At 30.8% G+C, this 23,336-nt stretch overlaps 2 long non-coding RNA genes across 3 annotated transcripts in view; one reads left to right on the forward strand and one right to left on the reverse strand.

Moving 5' to 3' along the window:
* LOC129921215 (uncharacterized) overlaps window positions 1-23,336 on the reverse strand; it is a 64,452-nt gene that overhangs the window by 8,546 nt on the left and 32,570 nt on the right. The gene's annotated exons all lie outside the window — the stretch shown is intronic.
* Window positions 11,889-16,163, forward strand: LOC129921213 (uncharacterized). The gene is made up of 3 exons (XR_008773476.1): window positions 11,889-12,349; window positions 14,161-14,279; window positions 14,344-16,163. It is a non-coding gene; the product is annotated as an uncharacterized LOC129921213 (long non-coding RNA).

The raw sequence follows: 23,336 nt of genomic DNA on the forward strand, positions 1-23,336 counted from the left end.
GAAGATTGGGTCTCGCAATAATTTTGACTGTCTGCCTCTATCTCGATCTGTAGCGATTTTCCTACTTGAAAATTGGTAACTAAGAGTGATTCCGTAGAGGGAAAATTTGCTTTAGGACCAAAATAAACCTTTTATAGAAAAGGTCGGGTTTCTCAAAAATTTTTGAATTTTTTTGAAACTTTTTTTCATTCATATTCAATTATACAGGGTGATTCAGGAGTAATGTGCCAAAAAGCTAGAGCGTGTAGGTTAGGTCGAGACAAGAAAAAAATCGTATGGGAGGGGGGGGGTGTAACACAATAACGTGTAACACCTTTTTGTAAAGCCAAAACCCTAGTCTTTTATAAACATTTTAAAGAAAGCCATTTTATGACACAGTTTTTGAAAAATTATTTTTTTTTTGTTTTTGTTTAATGAATAAGAGCATCGAATTTAAAAAACTAAATTAGTACTTAATTACATGAAATTTTGAAAAAAATTACTTTGAAATTTTTTTTTCCAATTTTTTTTTTTCAAAATTTTTATTATAAAAATTAATTTTTCATAAAATGGTTTTGTTTGAAATATTTGTAAAAGACTAGGGTTTTGGCTTTACAAAAAGGTGTAACACGTTATTATTAGTATAACCTTTGATTTTGAATAATTTTTTTTCCAAAATAAGTCAATTTTTTTTTAAATTGCCCCTCCCCGCTAAACGAAGGGGAATAGACCCTCCCTTCCATACGATGTTTTTCTTGTCTCGACCTAACCTACACGCTCTAGCTTTTTGGCGCATTACTCCTGAATCACCCTGCATAAATCACTTTTGTATGCATATAATATAAGAATATTGCGCGAAAAAAATATTGTTGATCAATGTACTTAGTAGCTGATGCAGAATCAATAAATGTTATGTATTAAATTATCATCTGAATTAAATTGATTAGTGATGTAACTAAATCATTTTTTATGGTTTAGGTATCTTATAATAATTTTCATAATTTTATGGGTTTAAATTTCACTGTAATTGCTCACTACGTCACTACGTGACCGTTCTTCTGTACCTACTAACAATGCCGTCTTTACCATAAGGGCACACGGGGCACGTGCCCAGGGCCCCCATTATCAAGGGGGCCCCGAAGGAACGAAAATTTCTCTCACTCATTTATTCTCAAAATATTTTTGTCGGGCAAATTATGTGGCGTTGTATGCGGACAAAATTTTAAATCCAAATGACCAAAGCCAAATTCAATTTTCCAAAAAATAAGACAATAATATTTTCAAAAAACAAGAAAAATATCTTTTTTTTCCACTGTAGGTAAGATTATTTATTATTTATTAATAAAAACAACGAATTCTCTTCCATTATCTTTATCCTTAAGGCTGAGTGGACCACGTAAAAATCGGGTTATCGTTTACAAATCGGTAAATAACTTTTACATTTTTAAAGATAATTGAATGAAATAAATTTTATTATTTAGATAATAAACAAAGCTAAATATCTTCATCCCCACAATTTCCAAATTTGTGCACTTGTAATTAAGAGAGAACAAAACATGATAAAATTTTCGTTCTTTTAGAACGACCTGAAAGACATTGGTTTGTTTCTTAGTTAGACTAAAATTTTTATTTTTTTTATTTCTATTTTGGATTGAGGTTGAATCAAACTACGGAGTAAAACTATTTTGAAAAACTAAAAATGTATTTTTCATAGAAAAAAATTAATCGAAACTGAAGCTATTTTTCCTTATGTTACAATGTTTGAACATGTATAACTTCTGCAATTATTGATAAAATTCATCGAAATAAAAAGAAATAAGTAACTCAACTCAAATTCTAACACATTGATTAGTTTAAGAAATTTATATTAAGTTTTAAGGTCTTAAACAACAAAAAAATACTAAAAAGTCATTTTTTCTTAACTTTAAAAAAAAAAAGTGGTTTAATTTCTTTGTTTTTCAAAGTATGATTTTGATTTTTATTTTATTTAAAAGCTTAGTTTATGGACTATGGAGTAAAACTATATTTTGTTAGAAAATATTATTTTGTAACCCTCCAATCGCTTTTTAAGTAGTCCCAAAAACAATAAACTGTACTATGAAACCAGAATTTTTAGATTTTTTGTTATATTTTTTTTATTTTTTTTCATTATTTTTTCTATCAATATCAAGTTAGAAAATAAGAATTGCTATAATAGTTTTCTTACAATTAATTTTTGAAAAAGAGCCTACTTTCCATTTTTTCCTCAGAAATTCATGGAATGCGTATGTATTGGAATTTGTAGTTCAAACAAATTCCGCTGGCGCTAGTTGTATCTCTCTCTTTATTATCTTCTATTTTGTTTCTACATGATCTCTCGCACTCGCTCTGTCGAGTGGTTGTTTGGTGGTATAAAGAATAAGATGAACTTAGGTATCTGCATTCTACATATTGTTTGTACATAGGTTTTTCCATAAAAAAGGATTGGCGCCAGGCTAAGTGCATGCAAAGTGTTGTTGTATTTTTTTCGCGAAAATGAGAGGATACAGGAAATGGATCTCTCGCACGTTTGCAATGTATGGTATCTGGTGTTGCGTGGTAGGTATATGGAATAGGATAAACGAGTTTTTTTTTGTATTCTTGTTTTTTTTTTTTAACTGGTTTATTTATCTCTTTCATAAATTTATGATGTTGCATGTTAGGTATTCTTCTGAGCAACTGTATGGATATATTTTTTTCTATGAAAACAAAATTTGGAAAGACAGGCAGTCTGTTGCGCAAAGCAAAACCGCAATATACACTTGCAAGGCTTGCAACCCTTTTTTTTGCTATTTCCTTGATGCTGATTTGTTTTTTCTACCTAAATAGACTTTAATTTTATGACTTTGGTTCTCTAGAAATGGAAAGAGTTGAGATGACGTTGAACGTGAGAGATGTAAGGCGAAGAAAGGTCACTAATACACACAAACTCATTTACATGAAGTCTGAGTTCGTCATTCGGGGACACCCACTCTTAAATAATAATTTCGTTTGAAGTTTGCAAAACTGTAGTGTGTGTTAAAATCAGTGTAAAAATATGTGTAGATTCGTATTAAAAGACGAAAATTGAATCAATTCGTCGGCAAAAAACATCAATACTTTTGACGTTGGAAAACGTTTAAGAAAAACTATTTCCGGCTCATCGACGCACAGTGCGTCGATTGTATGGAGATGTTAGAAAAAAATCAAATTTTTGAAAATAAGTTGAGTTTGGAAAAAAAATTGTTTTTAAATGTTATTACAACACGTTTTACAAACTTTAGCGAAATTTCCACGCCCCCTGCCACGCCCACTCCTGAGTGTGCATATTTATATCTAGAAAACGGCTTGCACAATTTGAATAAAATTGAAGTAATTTGATTATCTAGGCGAGTTCAAAAATACAAAATAGTGTCGACCCTATTCGCCCCCTGCCACGCCTACTTTTGTATACATTATTCAATCCAGGAACTTGTATGTATGGGAATTCGGGAAAAAATAAAAAAACAAGTAAGATTTCTTGATTTTCAGGCTCTAAATTTGATTGCATATTTAATATTTAGTTTTGACTTCATTAACTGCAAAACACCACACGGTTAAAAATTCTGGAGTATTTTTTAATATTTTTTGGGTTACATATAGGTCTACACCAGAAATGTATTAAAATTAAATACATGACAAATATTAAAATTTTTAAGTTAATACAAAATGTATTAAAATTTAATATGGCTGTATTAAAACATAATACAATTTATATTAGAATTTAACACAAAATGTATTAAATTTCAAGTATTGCATACTAAAATTTAATCTTTTTATATTAATTTCGAATAAGAATTTTATTAAAAGTCAATACAAAAATATTTCACTTCAATACCTAATGTATTTAAAATTAATAATATATGTATTCTTTTCCTAAATTCATTACTGAAAATAAATATCATATATAATATTAAATAATATATTAATGGTGATATTATTTTATCTTTTTCACAAACTGTGGCATGTAAAATCTTACTGCCGATCAAAATTCATCTGCAATGCATGCATTTTGCTTCGAAAAAACACAAAGCGCCTTCAAATTAGTACAAATTTACAGTTTTTGATTTAATTTTTTTAGAAAAGGTGTCTCAAACAATGGATTTTTTTTTTTAAATGGCTGCTGGCGTCCACAGTTTACACATAAAAAAGGTAATATATTCCGAAATGACATTGGTCTCCAAAATCAATTTGGCGACCAATGTCAGCTACCGTAATTATTTTAATTACCGACGAAAAACGCACAAAAACCAAAAAAACCACGCACACCACTAATTTTTTAAAAATTATTCACCATTTTCCGCGAAGAAACACGAAGAAAATTTGTTTATTTTTAATTTATAATTTTTTCAAATTATATTTTATAAATTAAAACAAAAAAAAATTTCCTGTTAACTGCGATTGAAATATAAAAATTAAAGGCAGACATGTGTCAGCGTGTACTGTGGCTGTCGTCGTTTGATTAAAATTTATTATTCTTGTATTACAATTTAATACTTTTTATATTAGTTTTTAATAAATTTGAATACAATTATATTAAAATGTAATACAGTGGTATTAAAATTCAATACAAGATTAGAATTTAACCCACGGAGGTTATTTTCTAATAATTTTTGTATTACAAAAAATAAATTTAGTACTTAAATATTAAAATTTAATACAAAAAAGATTAAAAATAATTTTAATATTTTGGAAGTATTAAAATGTATTATTTTTTGTATTGAAAATTGCTTTAATACAAGAGCTGTATTAAAAAATACTCCAGAATTTTTAACCGTGCACGCAATCGGGCTGTTGGGTTGGAAAAACAAGCATCAAAAAGCTCCCTAGCGGAACACATTATGTAAAAAATACTCGTAAACAAACACTTGTTGCAAGAGAAAGAGCAGGCTTCTGCAAAAAAAACTTACTTTTTTTAAAAGGTATAATTGTTTACTTTCTTTAAATAAAAACACTTTTTTCCCATCGGACCCCTCCAAAAATATATAGCTTATCGAAGTTAGTACTTAACACGCACAAAGAAGCTTTGATTTGGACTCTCAAAAAAAATATAAATTTACATGCAAAAAAAAATAATGCAGTTAGAATAATTATATTTTCTCTCCTGAATATGAATCTAGCAAAAAAAATATCATATCTTCTTTTTTTCTTCAACAAATGCTCTTTTGACCGTTAACTAAAAATCTTACTCTCATTATTTTTTTTTTATTGATCTTCTGAGCATCTCTGACGACAGAAGATTGAACTTTATCATAAATTAACTGTTGATTCATTCACTCAGACTAATTACCTTGAATTTGGCATACTTGCTCCACATTTTTGGCAATTTTTTTTTTTTGATTTTTTTCCACTAGTCGCCGCACTGTGCGACGGTACATCAATGTTTTGGTTCAATGGAAAACGCCATGGTACAATGGTTGGCACCCCCAAACTTTTTTTTAATTTGAATTGCGGATTGCTCTCGTATTTAAAAATTGACACATAAAATTCATTAAATAGGTAACTTTAAAAAAAATTTTTTTTTTTTTAAATCCAAAAATAATTTTTTTTAAGTTATCTTAATTTTAATATCAGTATAAACCTTTTTATGTAAAATTTTTTATTAAAATCGGTTGTGTCGTTTACGTTAAGAAACCGGTTCTATGGCAAGTAGGTACCGTTAATAACGGTCCAAAAAAAACCATTGTACTAATTTTACTTTCCCAAAGGCCCCCAAATTGTTGTGTGCCCAAGGGCCTCAGGATAGTTAAAGACGGCCCTGCCTACTAAATATTAAAAGAAATGAAAGATAAGTTCAATATTCTGAGTTTGGGGACCAGTTTCTCAAATACACTGCTTTTAATTTCCGTATACCTACTTGATTTTGAAATTTGTCAATTTGTTAGAAAATTGCTTCTGTCGCTTTAATAATGTCTTCAAACAACTCAGGAAATATTTTCATATCATTTAGGAATTTTTTTTTTTGAAAAAAAAACCAACAAAACACAAATTAAAGTCTTAAGTAATTTAAATATTAAAAGCAAAACGGAAGCAGTGCAATTTGTCAAGCAATTTTTCATAGAGATAAGAGTATTTTTAAATTACCGACGTTTGTAAGAAAAGATCATGAATATCGGATCTGTTTCCGCCCTTTACAACATTTTTTAGCTTCAGTTACTCCATTAAAAAATTTTATTGTTAAATTAGTAATTTTCTTAACTCTACACAAACGAAACAACAACAAAATTAGAATGTGTAATTCCTTTCGTTTATCTACAAGACATGAAAAATAAAAGAACTAAATAAAGGAGGAATTTATTTCCTTTTTTTTCCAATTAAGTAGGTAGTAAGGTATTTAATTTGGTTCTGCAATATGGATCAAGGACAAACCACACATTTGAATGTTCTCCGTTCCCGCTGTTCTTGATTTATAGATAACACTGGTCAACAAGGTTTTTGTTACAGACACCAAAGATATACTTTTCTATACCTACGTTTTTTGGGTGCTGAGCTCGAATCCGAAGTCAAAAAAATTTTATCACATCACGTTTTTGAGATAATCCCGTTAGAATATCGAAAATGCCGCTTTTTATCAGTTTTCGAGGTTATTTCTTAGCATTTGTTTATTTGTTATAAATAAATTTGTAACGGTTTCTAAAAGAACTAAATCTTGTCTTTCTAAATCCGTTAAATCTCTTAAATATCTCTTTTCTTCTTCGAGAAATGTTTGTAGTATTGTAATTTTTTTTCTATGCAGCGGTGCCCCTCATTCATTTTGGCACCCGGGCCCTTTTGCCCCAGTCTGACCTGTTTCACCTACCTAATTAGATACTCATGATTTCATACCCCAGTTCAACAAAAACACAAACCAAATCAATGCGCAAAGAAATAAAACTGTGCATGCATTCTTTTTTCCTTGATTTCCAAAAAATATCCCAAAACCAGATCTCATTTGTATATTCATAACCCTAACCTATCCTATGAAAAAATATTAAAGAACAAAATTTCATTCATTGATCAGGTAGGTAGTACTAGGTACCTACCTACTTTCTTAAAATGCATTCACAATCCTTTTGCATACCTACACACAATTACTCAATCGCGCCATCCAAGGAAACAAAAACAAAACTAAATTGCAAAAAAAAACAAACAAACAAAAAACCAACCCAAATATTAATGTAGATACTATTACATTTCCTTATTCTTTCTTTCTCTTCTAATAGATCTTTTGTGAGTAGGTACTGAACTACTGAGTAAGTTTTTTGTGTTGTTTTTTTTTTAGAAAGAAACAAAAAACGTGCGCCAGGACGACTCGATACTCGAGCTACAAGGTCTACTTCTATGGACAGAAAAAAAAACACATATGTGCACAACGGTCTTGAGTTGTAATCAGTGTTGCCGAAAGTACTCCCATAGGAGTATTGTGCTACTTTCAGCACCTCCATACTCCCGTACTCCTCCTTTCACATTCGTACTCCTATTTTTTTTAATGACATAAAATATTTTACACTTGTAGCAAAGTGTAATATCAGCCTAAATAAATTTAATTTACTTTAAATTTAATGCAAATTTGGCAGCACTTTTACCTTCAAAGGGAATTTTTACTCGGTGGTGAGCTCTTGAACAGGTTGTGGCAAGAACGCTAGAACAGTGGCCTGCATTATTATTTTTTGGAGAATTCTTTTGAATCTTCTGACAACAATCTAGATCTTGTTCACAAGATTCAAGAAGAACTAAATGATACCACAAAATTGTATTTATTATTTCTATCCTATGTTCTCCAGTTGACTAAGCAGCTAAACTTAGAATTTCAATCTCAGTCCGTCCGGATTCATACATTTTTGCCACACGTAAAAACGTTCTATAAAACTATTTTACAAAATTTTATCAAATCGGATGTGATAAGCGACGAGTTTCTCTCTAATCCGAATTTTTCTGACATTTATTTAAAAAATATTAACTCTGTATACGTTGGGGCTAAAGCTGAACTTTTTATTAAAACAAACAAAATTGAAATAAGTGAAATATGTAATTAGTTTAAAGGTGTTTGCCGAGAATATTATAAGACCCTGTGTGCTCAAATTTCACAGCGAATCGATTTCTATGACGAAATTCTGAAACATATTCAAGGCATTGACCCTTTAAATTTAGCAGAAAGTGCAACTTCAATAATTTCTTCGAATTCATTAGAAATAGAAGAATTTTGGTCAGAAATATTTTTTTTTTAAATGCTCTTAATGAAACACTTTTCCCTCTGACAAAGGATTTTGTTAGTGCTTTATTAAGTCTTCCGCACAGCAGCGCAGCGGCAAAACGAGTTTTTTCCCAACTCTTTATCATCAAAGATAAAAAACGAAACAGATTGGAAGTAAATACAATAAATGCAATTATGAGTTGCAAGGAATTGTTAAATAGAGTTGATTGCCACAAATGGAATCCTTCAAAACAACTTTTAAAAGCGTATAAAAATAATATTTGTTTTTTTCTTATATCATTTTATACTTACCATATAATCAAAATACCTTCATTTTTGCAAAACCACTTCTATTTAACCCTTAACTATAGTGGTGAAAATTTGTGGTGTTTTGAAATGATAAAATAAAATACAAAATTGAATTTTTTTATAAATTTTGTTTTTAAGCATCAAAAGATAACAATTTAAAAAAAAATAAAAAAATAAAAAAAAAAAAGAGAAAATTCATTTTCAACGGTTTTTATTAACTTTTTAAAAGTTGATGTGGGTCCCCTGGACCCACCACTATAGTTAAGGGTTAATGTATTTAATACATATCTTGTGATTACAATATCTAAGTTCCTAATTTTTATTCTAAAAAAATAATATTACTATAAATTAAGCTATCTACCATAAGACAGATATTTTATTACTTTCGTTATTTGAATTAATAATTTATTTATTTATGTTTTGTTGTTTATGTTTAACTTAATATATTTTTTTTTAAATAAAACTAAAAAAAAATGTCAAGACAAAAAAATGGCTGTACTCCTATTTTGTTCAAAATACTCCCCTTTTTTTTCTGCCGTACTACCTTCTAATATTTCTCTCCGGCAACACTGGTTGTAATCGTATCTGAGTGCTTTTTTCTTTTGTGCTCTTATACTTCAAATACGACGATTTTCTGTTTGCCTTTCCATTTTTTTAATTGACAAACAATATTGCAACACCACAAATCACCTCATATTTTTATTCCTCATCTCAACCTGAACCTAGCTTATGAAAAAAAAAATATTAGAGAAAAAAATGCATTTATTGCTCAGGTTTTTATTTTTAAGTACGTCCACAATCCATCTGCACACACGCAGCTCTATTTTTCTTCCAAAAATCCCGCCTTAATAAAGAAACAGTTAAAGCGTGATTTTGCAATGCAAAAACACAACAAGAATACAAGAACAAATTTCAGAGATACAGAAAAATAACGATTCCAACTCAAGAGTCAAGATCGTTATGCCCATGATTTTTTTTTCTTTTCTATCCATACAAAAAGATCTTCTCGCTCTGTCTGAGGCAGAGCCGTGAAAGCACATGATACTCACTCTCAAAGACCACGTAAAAGAGAATCAGAGAATAAATAATCAAAATTCCAAAGAGAAATAAAAGCATTTTAAAATTTCTCAAATTTTTCATCGTGAAGAGCTTTTTTAAAAGCTCTTCAAAGTGGTGATTTTCAGTTTCATATGTCACTTTTTTCTATGAAGATGAGATATCTGTATATAATTATTTGTGGTATAACCTTATCAAGGGTACGACACAACGTCTGCGCTGCATTGCTCAGTCCAAATGGCATCACTTTGAATTGGTAAAGTGACTTACCTGGGACTGCAAAAGCCGTTTTTGGCCGCGACTTCTCTTCTAATTGTATCTGCCAATATGCGTCCTTGAGATCAATGCCTGAGATGTAGTGTGTATCCTTTATTCGGCTTAATAGGCCATCAATATGAGGCATGGGGTACGCGTCTTTTACCGTGACTGAATTTACCTTACGAAAGTCTAAGCACAATCTAACTTTGCCAGGCTTTCTTACCAAAACCAATGGGCAATACCATGGAGAATTACACTCTTCAATAACCCCAAGCTCTAGCATGCGGTCTAATTCTTTATAGACTTCCTCTTGTCGGACGGGAGACAATGGGTAGTGCCTTGATTTAATTGGTGCCGCTTCGCCAGTATCAATGACGTGAATACCTACATGAGTTTTTCCTAGACCCAGTTCGACAAAATTTGGGAACAACTTTTTTGTTGCCTCTAACTGCATTTTCTGTTCTGGCGAAAGATCAATTAATTTTGCTTCATCTTTAATATTAACCTCTTTTTCATCTTCATAGACATTAGCTTCTATTTCACCAGCTTGAGGTAATAAATTAAACTCCCTCCAGAAGTTCATGCCTAAATAAAGTGTCTGGGTGAGGTTTGGTACCAGGTTAAAAGTAAGATTTAAGAAACGCCATTATATTTTGTTGATATTTTACAAAATCCAACTATATTGTGGGATTTTCCGTCCGCGGTGCTAACTTTATTTTCGTAAGATGTTACCTTTACTCCTATTCGCTTAACTAAATCCAAGGCCAAGCACTCTTTGCCTAGTACTGAAATTGATGCACCGCTATCTAATAATCCGAAAATAGATTAATTTTCTAGTAAAACGTTGGCGTACATTCTACCATCAGATTCAGAAGAAATAATTGAATCAAGAATTAGCTTTCTAACTTTCCTTCTGTTCCTATACCTATTCCTACATTTTTGAACTTTTTTATCAACTAAACTTTGTTTTGTTCCCATTATTCTAGCACGCGCTTTTTCATAAGTCATTTTTCGATCGTGAAGAGACTTCAGATCATAAGTGTGGACTGGATGACTAGAAATTTCCGGAGGTACTTCTCGCTTGAGAACCTTGGTTGGATTTGACTCTACCTTACTGACTTTTTCTTCTAACGACGGGGAATTTGCTCCTTGGTTTTGTTGAGAGCAGGAGTTATCAGCACCGGCGGATCCAGGGGGGGGGGGGGGGGCACGGGGCACGAATTTTTTTTTCGATTTAAAAAAAAGTTAATTTTCTAAGTGTTTTTTTTTTTTTAAATTAATTACACGTATTGATTTTGGTGAAAAATTTTGATATCGACAATTAAGGTATGAATTGTATTCTAAAAAAAAAATTAATTGTATATGGAACTCTATGCTTTCATACGGAGGCCTCCGGAGGGGTTGAAATACACACTTAAAAAATTTGCACTTTTTTCGTTATTTTTTTCTTACGTTAGTGTTTTTAAAATAGCGCAACCCGCCACAACATTGCATAAAATATATATTATTGAACTGCTGGATGTAAAGAACTATCTTGCATTTCAAGAGTTTGCCCAAGTTTGCACCCCTGAAAATAAATACCCCTTGAAAAAAAGCGACCCTTACTTATAGACTTTTATAATTATTATGTTATTGAGAAAATTTCTTCAGGGATACCTAGTAGTAAAGAAATAGTGTTCCAAATTTCAAAAGAATCGGTGCAGTAGTTTCGAAGCTATAAAGGGCACCGGCTTGAAAACATTAGTTGTGGGGAGAATGATTTAAAGTTTTGAACCCTGAACTAAAAAGTTCGTAAGCGAAGTATTAAAATACTCATAACTTAGTCAAGTTGGCTCCAATAGACCTACAATTTGAACACAATATTCTTGAGATATAAAAAAAATTTATTGCAAATAAAAACAACCAAACTGGGTTTCCCAGAAAAAAAAGTTCCTACCTATGTTTCAGTTTTTTTTTTTAAATCTTAGGAACTTTAATATTTTGTATTAGAATGAGGTCTTTAGTATTTGACTAAAAACTACGAGGTCATTAAAAAATGGTATAAATATGTCCATAATATTGTAAAATTTTATACAAAATCAATTAAAAAACGAAAACATTTTTTTTTCTACATTTCATCTTTAAAACTTAATTTCTCAAAAACTATTTAATGAAACAACTTGACTCAAAAAATGAAAAGTTATAGCACAGGGTTATACGTGCATTTTATGATTTTTAATATTTTTTTTTCTACCGGCTAATCGGGAGGTAAGTGGGTAAGCACTTAAGTGGCTTTAACTGTACCAAGAAAATGAAAATTTTTCCTTCCGAATATTTTTTTTGTCATTTGGTACCTTTTGATGTGGAAAATGTGCCCAAATATTTTTGGCCAGGTTTTAGACTAAAATACCGCACTGTGCATCGTTAAAATTCGCTGCTTGTCAGTCAGTCGTATGATACTTCACTTTATTTCTAACTGTTATTGCTGATTTTTTTGCCAATCCGTCCCTTGTGTCCCCCCCCAGAAAAAAATCCTGGATCCGCCCTTGGTTATCAGAGGTAAGTTGTTTATTAATTTGCTTGTTTATTGCTTTGAAGGGTCTGGATTGGTTTTCGGGGAACGACTTTCCCAACCCTTCTTGTCGACCCGTCGCGAGTTTCCCGCATGTTTTGGACATTCTAGTGTGGTTACGCCCTTAGCTCCGCAAAAGTAACAAAACAAATTACGAGTGTGAGAAGGACAGTATAAATACGAGTGTCCTTTTCCATCGCAATTATGACAAGAGTAATTTGAAGCTGTTCCTACTCTACCTTGATGCGAAAAAGCTGCGATTTCTTCATCTTCTATTTCCTGCTGTTTTGTTTCTTCTTCTAAAGCTAGTTAATGAACAACTTTGGGTGAAGAAAATCGTTCGGCTTCTCTAGCCTTTATTCTCAATTGTTCCATTGTTTTGACATCTGCAGCCAACAACATTTCTCCGAACTTATCCTTTGCATTATTTCGTATAACGTCTACTAATTTTCTGCTATCGAATGGTTCTTTCATACGATCATTGATCTTAACAATGGCGTTATAAAACTCGTTGAACGACTCTTTATATCCTTACTTGCGAGTTAGCAACCGCATATAAATATCTACATCACTTTCTGGGCGTTCAAACTCTTTACGCATCTCAGATTTCACTTCTTCAAGTTTCGCATCCGGTCTCTTACGTATATACCTCCAAAACCACTCATTAGCTTTACCATTGAGCAATGACTGAAAATAAGGTATTACCTGACGAAACCTGCAAATAATCCACTTGGAATAAAAAATCCGAGATATTGCTAGTGCCATCGTATTTAATATGCCATTTATCTATACGGCACCTAACTGAAGCATTTGAGTTGTCTAAAGACAAAGGATTAAATTCCCTTTGCAGCGGCGAGGTAAATTGCTGTGCGAAATGTTCACCTACAGACGTTTGAGCATTACTTTTCGCAAAATTGTCCAACCGTTGATTTACACTATCCATAAAATGTTTCATTTGCTCAAAAACACGCATTTGGTTATCGAGTAGACTCCTTTCCACCCTATCAGCGAAATCATCACTTTCCAACCTACCAGGACCTTGGACTGTGTTAGAACATCCTGCTCCAGGTGGGACTACCTGTTCTGTCCGTGTAGGATCTATTCCATTTTCAAAAGTTTTATTTGCTAATTTATTCTTAATTTTAGATTCTTATTCTTATTTTAGTTTTATGTTATTTTAATTAATTAATCATTAATCCCCTACCCACAGAAAGCCTGACTGTACACTTTGGTTCGCCTCCGAAGGCTCTACTGAACCATTCACATTAGACATGTCAGCGCTATAATCCGAAATAATTGAGTTTAATTCTCTGGAAAAATCTACCGATTGATCTAAATTAAACCTATCTATGGTGTTGTTAAAACGCCGTACAAAACTTTCGAACCTAGCTTCCGATATAGCTCGAAGATTTCTCCAACTGCCTAACGAACTTTTTTTCGGGTTGTTTTGGCTCATGCTCTTGAGCTCTGAACCGATTCACAAAAGCTTTCCCTTGAAGCTCTGATCTATTTATTGTTTCAAAATAATATTGTATAAAAACTATTTCTATTTAACTTTAACTCTAACAGCTAATCTGGTTGCCAGAACTTCAAAATTCTATCCAGTCGACTCAAACCAACAAAATAAAAAAAATTAGATTTTAAAATAAATGCCTTTTTTTTAACTTGGATTAAAAAAACCGATTTTAAATCAAAAAAATATAAATTTCACTTTTAAAATTTTATTTTGTTTTTTTCAAAAAATTAAAAATTTAATTAAATAATAAAATGTTTAATAAAAACTATATTTCAATTTCAGAAACTTTTCATAAATTGTTAAAGAGATGAGGGTGACTAAACTATAAAAGGACTGAACCTGAAGAATGAGAAGACACCGTAGTCCTCTGAGCCAAGATAAAAAAATTAAATAAACTAGTGGTAATTCTGAATCTGAAACTAATTTTGAAATTACTTTTATTAAATTAAATTTTCTTTTCCTTAGGACATCAACAGACAACTTTTCATCTGAGAAGACTCTAAGAAAAATAAAATGAAAGAATCTATTGAGAATCAGTTGAAAGGACTTTCGAGAACGCTCCCGCATTACGAGTCTCTTTCAACCTACATCTCCAAGCAAGGGCTAAATTGTTCGGCTTTGTGAATACCTTAATAGATTTTCACAGACTGAAACTGCTAAGTCTTTCTTGTATTTTAAAATCGTTTTTGGTGTGAATAACCATGTGGCAACGCGATACCGCAACCATACTATCAGTCATCGGGACTCACAGGCAGACATCACCAAATGTTATAAAATTTAAGCAAAGTTAAAAAACTAAAAAAATCAAAAAATTAAAAAATTAAAAAATTTAAACTAAATTGCAATCAAATCTTGAAGTGGCTCAAAAATCTTAGCCTCACTATTTCGTAATAGTGGGCAACAACACGTTGGGCGCCATTTTGTAACAGGTTTATTTAGGTACCGAAGATCTTTGCTGGTATGCTGGTCGCTACTGTAGCTCGCCGGTGGGTGTGGTTCTTTGATCTTCAACCACAGACAATTATATACAGATATCGCATCCCATAGAAAAAAAAGAAACCTCTCGCCTTATTCTTGAAAGATATTTACAAGTATAGAATGTTAATTATCACAGAATTTGAATAGTTACATTTATTTATTATTTTATAAAGAAAAGATACATTTATATATAAATTTGCTAACCGAGCTGACGGCAATGCCATAGCTTTAAATTCTTTAAATTGTTAACATGTATCTAAGGAACAAATCAATAAAATGAATTAATTACTTACTAATTACTAATTACTAGGAAAAAATGGTCATCAAAATTTTTTCCAGCCGACACATTTCAGCCGACAAGAGCTTTTTAAATTTGAATCAAAAAGGAGAAGAGAATTTTTCAGCCGACAAAAAAGCTTTTTTTTTCAATTTAAAAAGAGAACAATAAGAAAGGATCTCTTAACGACCATGAACTTACTCACTCTCCCGCGAAAATAAAAAAAAGGAGTGCTTGTGGGTAGACAGAGATAGAAGTGATTTCAATTCGTCTTTGACTTTCTAAGCAATCAGCTGCTGTGAAATATTTCAAATAGATATCGTCGGCGTACAACAATTTTGCTTTACGCCGACGATATGTAGGTACATAAACTGTATGTAATTGAAAATATTTTATAAGAGTGTCGGCTGGTTTTGAGATTTCATGGGCACTGGGCACCGATCAGATTGTTGGTGAAATATAAACATGAGCATAGTATGGGTATTTGCGTATACATACATAAGGCCGATGTCGTTGGGCGTCATGACGTCTGCGTGCATAAGGCGGCCCATAGACAAGATACTTGTGTGTTCGCTACGTTGTGCAAACAAGTGTGGTGTCTGGTGTGTATGGGTCTGTGAAAATTTAAGTAGATGGATAGGTAGGTAAGCAGGTTCTTAGATAGAGAAGAGTGAATGAATTGGCGAATTCTATTCATGTTTTTGCATTCATCCAGGTGAACTTTATTTTTTTTTGATGGAACATGGAAGCAAGAAATAAAAAAAATAAAGCAGGGTTGTAAAAAATCTTTTTTAAAACAAATATTTACTGCAACTTGATAATGTTTTGCATTAAAAAAATACTATTGCACCATCTTTATTGACAAAAACAATATTTTGCCTTAAAAAAATTGTACCTATTGCAAATAAAAAAAAATTCTCCATAGAAAAAACAAATCAATGCAAAGTGTGGGGGTGTGGGCAAAAAATAGTTCATTTTTAATATTCGTCGAACTTCTTACAATTTTAGTTGCAACAATTATTTTTTTAATGAAAATATTTTTCTGTTGTACCTTATACAATTTTTTTATTGATGCATTTTTTTTCAGTTGCAATAAACGTTTTTTTTTTCAATTATTTTTTTTTTACAATTTTAGTTGCAACAATTATTTTTTTAATGAAAATATTTTTCTGTTGTACCTTATACAATTTTTTTATTGATGCATTTTTTTTCAGTTGCAATAAACGTTTTTTTTTCAATTATTTTTTTTTTTTCCAAAAAATATTCTTTTAAATTTAAATTCATTTTTTTACTTGCGGCTTACGATTTACGGAAAAGTTAAGAATTCGTAAAAAAATCGAACTCGAGATAACAAAAATCGAAGATTGGGCCTCGCAATAATTTTGACTGTCTGCCTCTACCTCGATCTGTAGCGATTTTCCTACTTGAAAATTGGTAACTAAGAGTGTTTCCGTAGAGGGAAAATTTGCTTTAGGACCAAAATAAACCTTTTATAGAAAAGGTCGGGTTTCTCAAAAATTTTTGAATTTTTTTGAAACTTTTTTTTTATTCATATTCAATTATACAGGGTGATTCAGGAGTAATGTGCCAAAAAGCTAGAGCTTGTAGGTTAGGTCGAGACAAGAAAAAAATCGTATGGGAGGGGGGGGGGGTGTAACACAATAACGTGTTACACCATTTTGTAAAGCCAAAACGCTAGTGTTTTACAAACATTTTAAAGAAAGCCGTTTTATGGCACAGTTTTTGAAAAATTAATTTTTAAAATAAAAATTTTGAAAAAAAATTTCAAAGTAATTTTTTTTTAATTTCATGTATTTTTTGTTTTTACATGGCTGGACTTGTTGATAAATTAATTTATGAAACATTAATCATTCGTCAACTATTTTTTAAACATTTAGACTTAATTAAGGATACAATAAAGTGAGACTTAATGGAAATTGAATAACAAATAATAATGTACATCCAAAAGATCAATCGAGGAGAAGAAATGGCAAATACGAAGGATAAGAATTCAAATGTTATCTAGGAAAAAATGATTCTCTTGAATCCATTAAAAATCAAAGAATATGATTTAAAAAGTCCTTTTTTTTATTTTGAACAGCTTGCGCAAGTACTATTTCATTGTTTTTTATAAAAAAAAAAATAAAACAATTATACTGCCTTAAGACTCTTACAGCTAGAATGCATGGGCAGCGAGCACCCCAGACATAGTAAGAAAAATTCTCAGGTAAGTTTTCAGGTGTTATCAATGAAAAAAGTTGATCAATTCACGATTAATCCAATACGGTATCGGTATCACTTTATTGTATCCTTAATTAAGTCTAAATGTTTAAAAAATAGTTGACGAATGGTTAATGTTTCATAAATTAATTTATCAACAAGTCCAGCCATGTAAAAACAAAAAATAAAGAGGTTTCTTAGAAAAAAGTAGTTTTGGTTTTTTGTTAATTTTTCGAAAATCACAAAATATTTTTCAATTTGGTTTTTTTTTTTGTTTAAAAAAGAATAAGAGCATCGAATTTAAAAAACTAAATTAGTACTTAATTACATGAAATTTTGAAAAAAAATACTTTGAAATTTTTTTTTTCCATTTTTTTTTTTTAAATTTTTATTATAAAAATTAATTTTTCAAAAACTGTGCCATAAAATGGCTTTGTTTAAAATATTTGTAAAAGACTAGGGTTTTGGCTTTACAAAAAGGTGTAACACGTTATTATTAGTATAACCTTTGATTTTTAATAATTTTTTTTCCAAAATAAGTCAATTTTTTTTTAAATTGCCCCTCCCCGCTAAACGAAGGGGAATAGAGCCTCCCTCCCATACCTCCCATAGCCTCCCTCCAATACGATGTTTTTCTTGTCTCGACCTAACCTACACGCTCTAGCTATTTGGCACATTACTCCTGAATCACCCTGTATAAATCACTTTTGTATGCATGAATATAAGAATAATATAAGAATATTGCGCGAAAAAAATATTGTTGATTAATGTACTTAGTAGCTGATGCAGAATCAGTAAATGCTATGTATTAAATTATCATCTGAATTAAATTGATTAGTGATGTAACTAAATCATTTTTTATGGTTTAGGTATCTTATAATAATTTTCATAATTTTATGGGCTTAAATTTCACTGTAATTGCTCACTACGTGACCGTTCTACTGTAGGTACCTACTAAATATTAAAAGAAATGAAAGATAAGTTCAAAATTCTGAGTTTGGGGACCAGTTTCTCAAATACACTGCTTTCAATTTCCGTTTACTTGATTTTGAAATTTGTCAATTTGTTAGAAAATTGCTTCTGTCGCTTTAATAATGTCTTCAAACAACTCAGGCAATCTTTTCATATCATTTAGGAATATTTTTTTTGAAAAAAAAACCAACAAAACACAAATTAAAGTCTTAAGTAATTTAAATATTAAAAGCAAAACGGAAGCAGTGCAATTTTTCAAGCAATTTTTCATAGAGATAAGAGTATTTTTAAATTACCGACGTTTGTAAGAAAAGATCCTTTACAACATTTTTTAGCTTCAGTTACTCCACTAAATAATTTTATTGTTAAATTAGTAATTTTCTTAACTCTACACAAACGAAACAACAACAAAATTAGAATGTGTAATTCCTTTCGTTTATCTACAAGACATGAAAAATAAAAGAACTAAATAAAGGAGGAATTTATTTCCTTTTTTTTCCAATTTAGTAGGTATTAAGGTATTTAATTTGGTTCTGCAATATGGATCAAAGACAAACCAGACGTTTCCGCTGTTCTTGATTTATAGATAACACTGGTCAACAATGTTTTTGTTACAGACACCGAGATATACTTTTCTATACCTAGGTTTTTTGGGTGCTGAGCTCGAATCCGAGGTCAAAAAAATTTTATCACATCACGTTTTTGAGATAATCCCGTTAGAATATCGAAAATGCCGCTTTTTATCAGTTTTCGAGGTTATTTCTTAGCATTTGTTTATTTGTTATAAATAAATTTTTAACGGTTTCTAAATCTTGTCTTTCTAAATCCGTTAAATCTCAAATATCTCTTTTCTTCTTCGAGAAATGTTTGTAGTATTGTAATTTTTTTTGTATGAAGCGGTGCCCCTTTTTCATTTTGCCACCCGGGCCCTTTTGCCCCAGTCCGACCTGTTTCACCTACCTAATTAGATACTCATGATTTCATACCCCAGTTAAACAAAAACACAAACCAAATCAATGCGCAAACAAATAAAACTTTTTTCCTTGATTTCCAAAAAATATCCCAAAACCAGATCTCATTTGTATATTCCAAACCCTAACCTATTCTATGAAAAAATATTAAAGAACAAAATTTCATTCATTGATCAGGTGGTAGTACTAGGTACCTACCTACTTTCTTAAAATGCATTCACAATCCTTTTGCATACCTACACACAATTACTCAATCGCGCCATCCAAGGAAACAAAAACAAAACTAAATTGCAAAAAAAAAACAAACAAACAAAAACAAAAAACCAACCCAAATATGTATGTAGATACTAGTACATATTCCTTATTCTTTCTTTCTCTTCTAATAGATCTTTTGTGAGTAGGTACTGAACTACTGAGTAAGTTTTTTGTGTTGTTTTTTTAATGAATCGTTCTCGTTGAGGCAGACTGACCAGCGTCAACCGTATATTCCTTTGATAGAAAGAAACAAAAAACGTGCGCCAGGAAGACTCAATACTCGAGCTGCAAGGTCTACTTCTATGGACAGAAAAAAAAACACATATGTGCACAACGGTCTTGAGTTGCAATCGTATCTGAGTACTATTTTCTTTTGTGCTCTTATACTTCAAATACGACGATTTTCTGTTTGCCTTTCCATTTTTTTAATTGACAAACAATATTGCAAAACCACAGATCACCTCATATTTTTATTCCTCATCTCAACCTGAACCTAGCTTATGAAAAAAATATTAGGGAAAAAAATGCATTTACTGCTCAGGTTTTTATTTTTAAATACGTCCACAATCCATCTGCACACACACAGCTCTATTTTTCTACCATAAATCCCGTTTTAAAAAAGAAACAGTTAAAGCGCGATTTTGCAACGCAAAAACACAACAAGAATACAAGAACAAATTTCAGAGATACAGTCAAGAGTCAAGACCGTTATGCCCATGATTTTTTTTTCTTTTCTATCCATACAAAAAGATCTTCTCGCTCTGTCTGAGGCAGAGCCGTGAAAACACATGATAGATGATACTCACTCTCAAAGACCACGTAAAAGAGAATCACAGAATAAATAATCAAAATTCCAAAGAGAAAAAAAAGCATTTTAAAATTTCTCAAATTTTTCATCGAAAAGAGCTTTTTTAAAAGCTCTTCAAAGTGGTGATTTTCAGTTTCATATGTCACTTTTTTCTATGAAGATGAGATATCTGTATATAATTATTTGTGCTTCAACCTTATTACAAAAAAAATAAATATCATACCAGCACAGACAATTATATACAGATATCGCATCCCATAGAAAAAAATGGTCATCAAAATTTTTTCCAGCCGACACATTTCAGCCGACAAGAGCTTTTTAAATTTGAATCAAAAAGGAGAAGAGAATTTTTCAGCCGACAAAAAAGCTTTTTTTTTTAATTTAAAAAGAGAACAATAAGAAAGGATCTCTTAACGACCATGAACTTACTCACTCTCCCGCGAAAATAAAAAAAAGGAGTGCTTGTGGGTAGACAGAGATAGAAGTGATTTCAATTCGTCTTTGACTTTCTAAGCAATCAGCTGCTGTGAAATATTTCAAATAGATATCGTCGGCGTACAACAATTTTGCTTTACCCCGACGATATGTAGGTACATAAACTGTATGTAATTGAAAATATTTTATAAGAGTGTCGGCTGGTTTTGAGATTTCATGGGCACTGGGCACCGATCAGATTGTTGGTGAAATATAAACATGAGCATAGTATGGGTATTTGCGTATACATACATAAGGCCGATGTCGTTGGGCGTCATGACGTCTGCGTGCATAAGGCGGCCCATAGACAAGATACTTGTGTGTTCGCTACGTTGTGCAAACAAGTGTGGTGTCTGGTGTGTATGGGTCTGTGAAAATTTAAGTAGATGGATAGATAGGTAAGCAGGTTCTTAGATAGAGAAGAGTGAATGAATTGGCGAATTCTATTCATGTTTTTGCATTCATCCAGGTGAACTTTATTTTTTTTTTATGGAACATGGAAGCAAGAAATAAAAAAAATAAAGCAGGGTTGTAAAAAATCTTTTTTAAAACAAATATTTACTGCAACTTGATAATGTTTTGCATTAAAAAAATACTATTGCACCATCTTTATTGACAAAAACAATATTTGGCCTTAAAAAAATTGTACCTATTGCAAATAAAAAAAAATTCTCCATAGAAAAAACAAATCAATGCAAAGTGTGGGGGTGTGGGCAATAAATAGTTCATTTTTAATATTCGTCGAACTTCTTACAATTTTAGTTGAAATAATTATTTTTTTTAATGAAAATATTTTTCTGTTGTACCTTATACAATTTTTTTATTGATGCATTTTTTTTCAGTTGCAATAAACGTTTTTTTTTCAATTAAATTTTTTTTTTCCAAAAAATATTCTTTTAAATTTAAATTCATTTTTTTACTTGCGGTTTACGATTTACGGAAAAGTTAAGAATTTGTAAAAAAATCGAACTCGAGATAACAAAAATCGAAGATTGGGTCTCGCAATAATTTTGACTGTCTGCCTCTATCTCGATCTGTAGCGATTTTCCTACTTGAAAATTGGTAACTAAGAGTGATTCCGTAGAGGGAAAATTTGCTTTAGGACCAAAATAAACCTTTTATAGAAAAGGTCGGGTTTCTCAAAAATTTTTGAATTTTTTTGAAACTTTTTTTTTATTCATATTCAATTATACAGGGTGATTCAGGAGTAATGTGCCAAAAAGCTAGAGCGTGTAGGTTAGGTCGAGACAAGAAAAAAATCGTATGGGAGGGGGGGGGGGGGTGTAACACAATAACGTGTTACACCTTTTTGTAAAGCCAAAACCCTAGTCTCTTACAAACATTTTAAAGAAAGCCATTTTATGGCACAGTTTTTGAAAAATTAATTTTTAAAATAAAAATTTTGAAAAAAAATTTCAAAGTAATTTTTTTTTTAATTTCATGTATTTTTTGTTTTTACATGGCTGGACTTGTTGATAAATTAATTTATGAAACATTAATCATTCGTCAACTATTTTTTAAACATTTAGACTTAATTGAGGATACAATAAAGTGAGACCGTATTGGATTAATCCTGAATTGATCAACTTTTTCCATTGATAACACCTGAAAACTTACCTGAGAATTTTTCTTACTATGTCTGGGGTGCCCGCTGCTCATGGATTCTAGCTTTAAGGGGTTTTAGGCAATTTCTTAATGGAAATTGAATAACAAATAATAATGTACATCCAAAAGATCAATCGAGGACAAGAAATGGCAAATACGAAGGATAAGAATTCAAATGTTATCTAGGAAAAAATGATTCTCTTGAAACCATTAAAAATCAAAGAAAATGATTTAAAAAGTCCTTTTTTTTATTTTGAACAGCTTGCGCAAGTACTATTTCATTGTTTTTTATAAAAAAAAATAAAACAATTATACTGCCTTAAGACCCTTACAGCTAGAATCCATGGGCAGCGAGCATCTCAGACATAGTAAGAAAAATTCTCAGGTAAGTTTTCAGGTGTTATCAATGAAAAAAGTTGATCAATTCAGGATTAATCCAATACGGTATCACTTTATTGTATCCTTAATTAAGTCTTAATGTTTAAAAAATAGTTGACGAATGGTTAATGTTTCATAAATTAATTTATCAACAAGTCCAGCCATGTAAAAACAAATATAAAGAGGTTTCTTAGAAAAAAGTAGTTTTGGTTTTTTGTTAATTTTTCGAAAATCACAAAATATTTTTCAATTTTGTTTTTTTTTTTTTTTTGTTTAAAAATGAATAAGAGCATCGAATTTAAAAAACTAAATTAGTACTTAACTACATGAAATTTTGAAAAAAATTACTTTGAAATTTTTTTTTTCCATTTTTTTTTCAAAATTTTTATTATAAAAATTAATTTTTCAAAAACTGTGCCATAAAATGGCTTTGTTTAAAATATTTGTAAAAGACTAGGGTTTTGGCTTTACAAAAAGGTGTAACACGTTATTATTAGTATAACCTTTGATTTTTAATAAT

The sequence above is a fragment of the Episyrphus balteatus genome, chromosome 1 (genome assembly GCF_945859705.1).
Source record: "Episyrphus balteatus chromosome 1, idEpiBalt1.1, whole genome shotgun sequence".
Lineage (NCBI taxonomy): Eukaryota > Metazoa > Arthropoda > Insecta > Diptera > Syrphidae > Episyrphus > Episyrphus balteatus.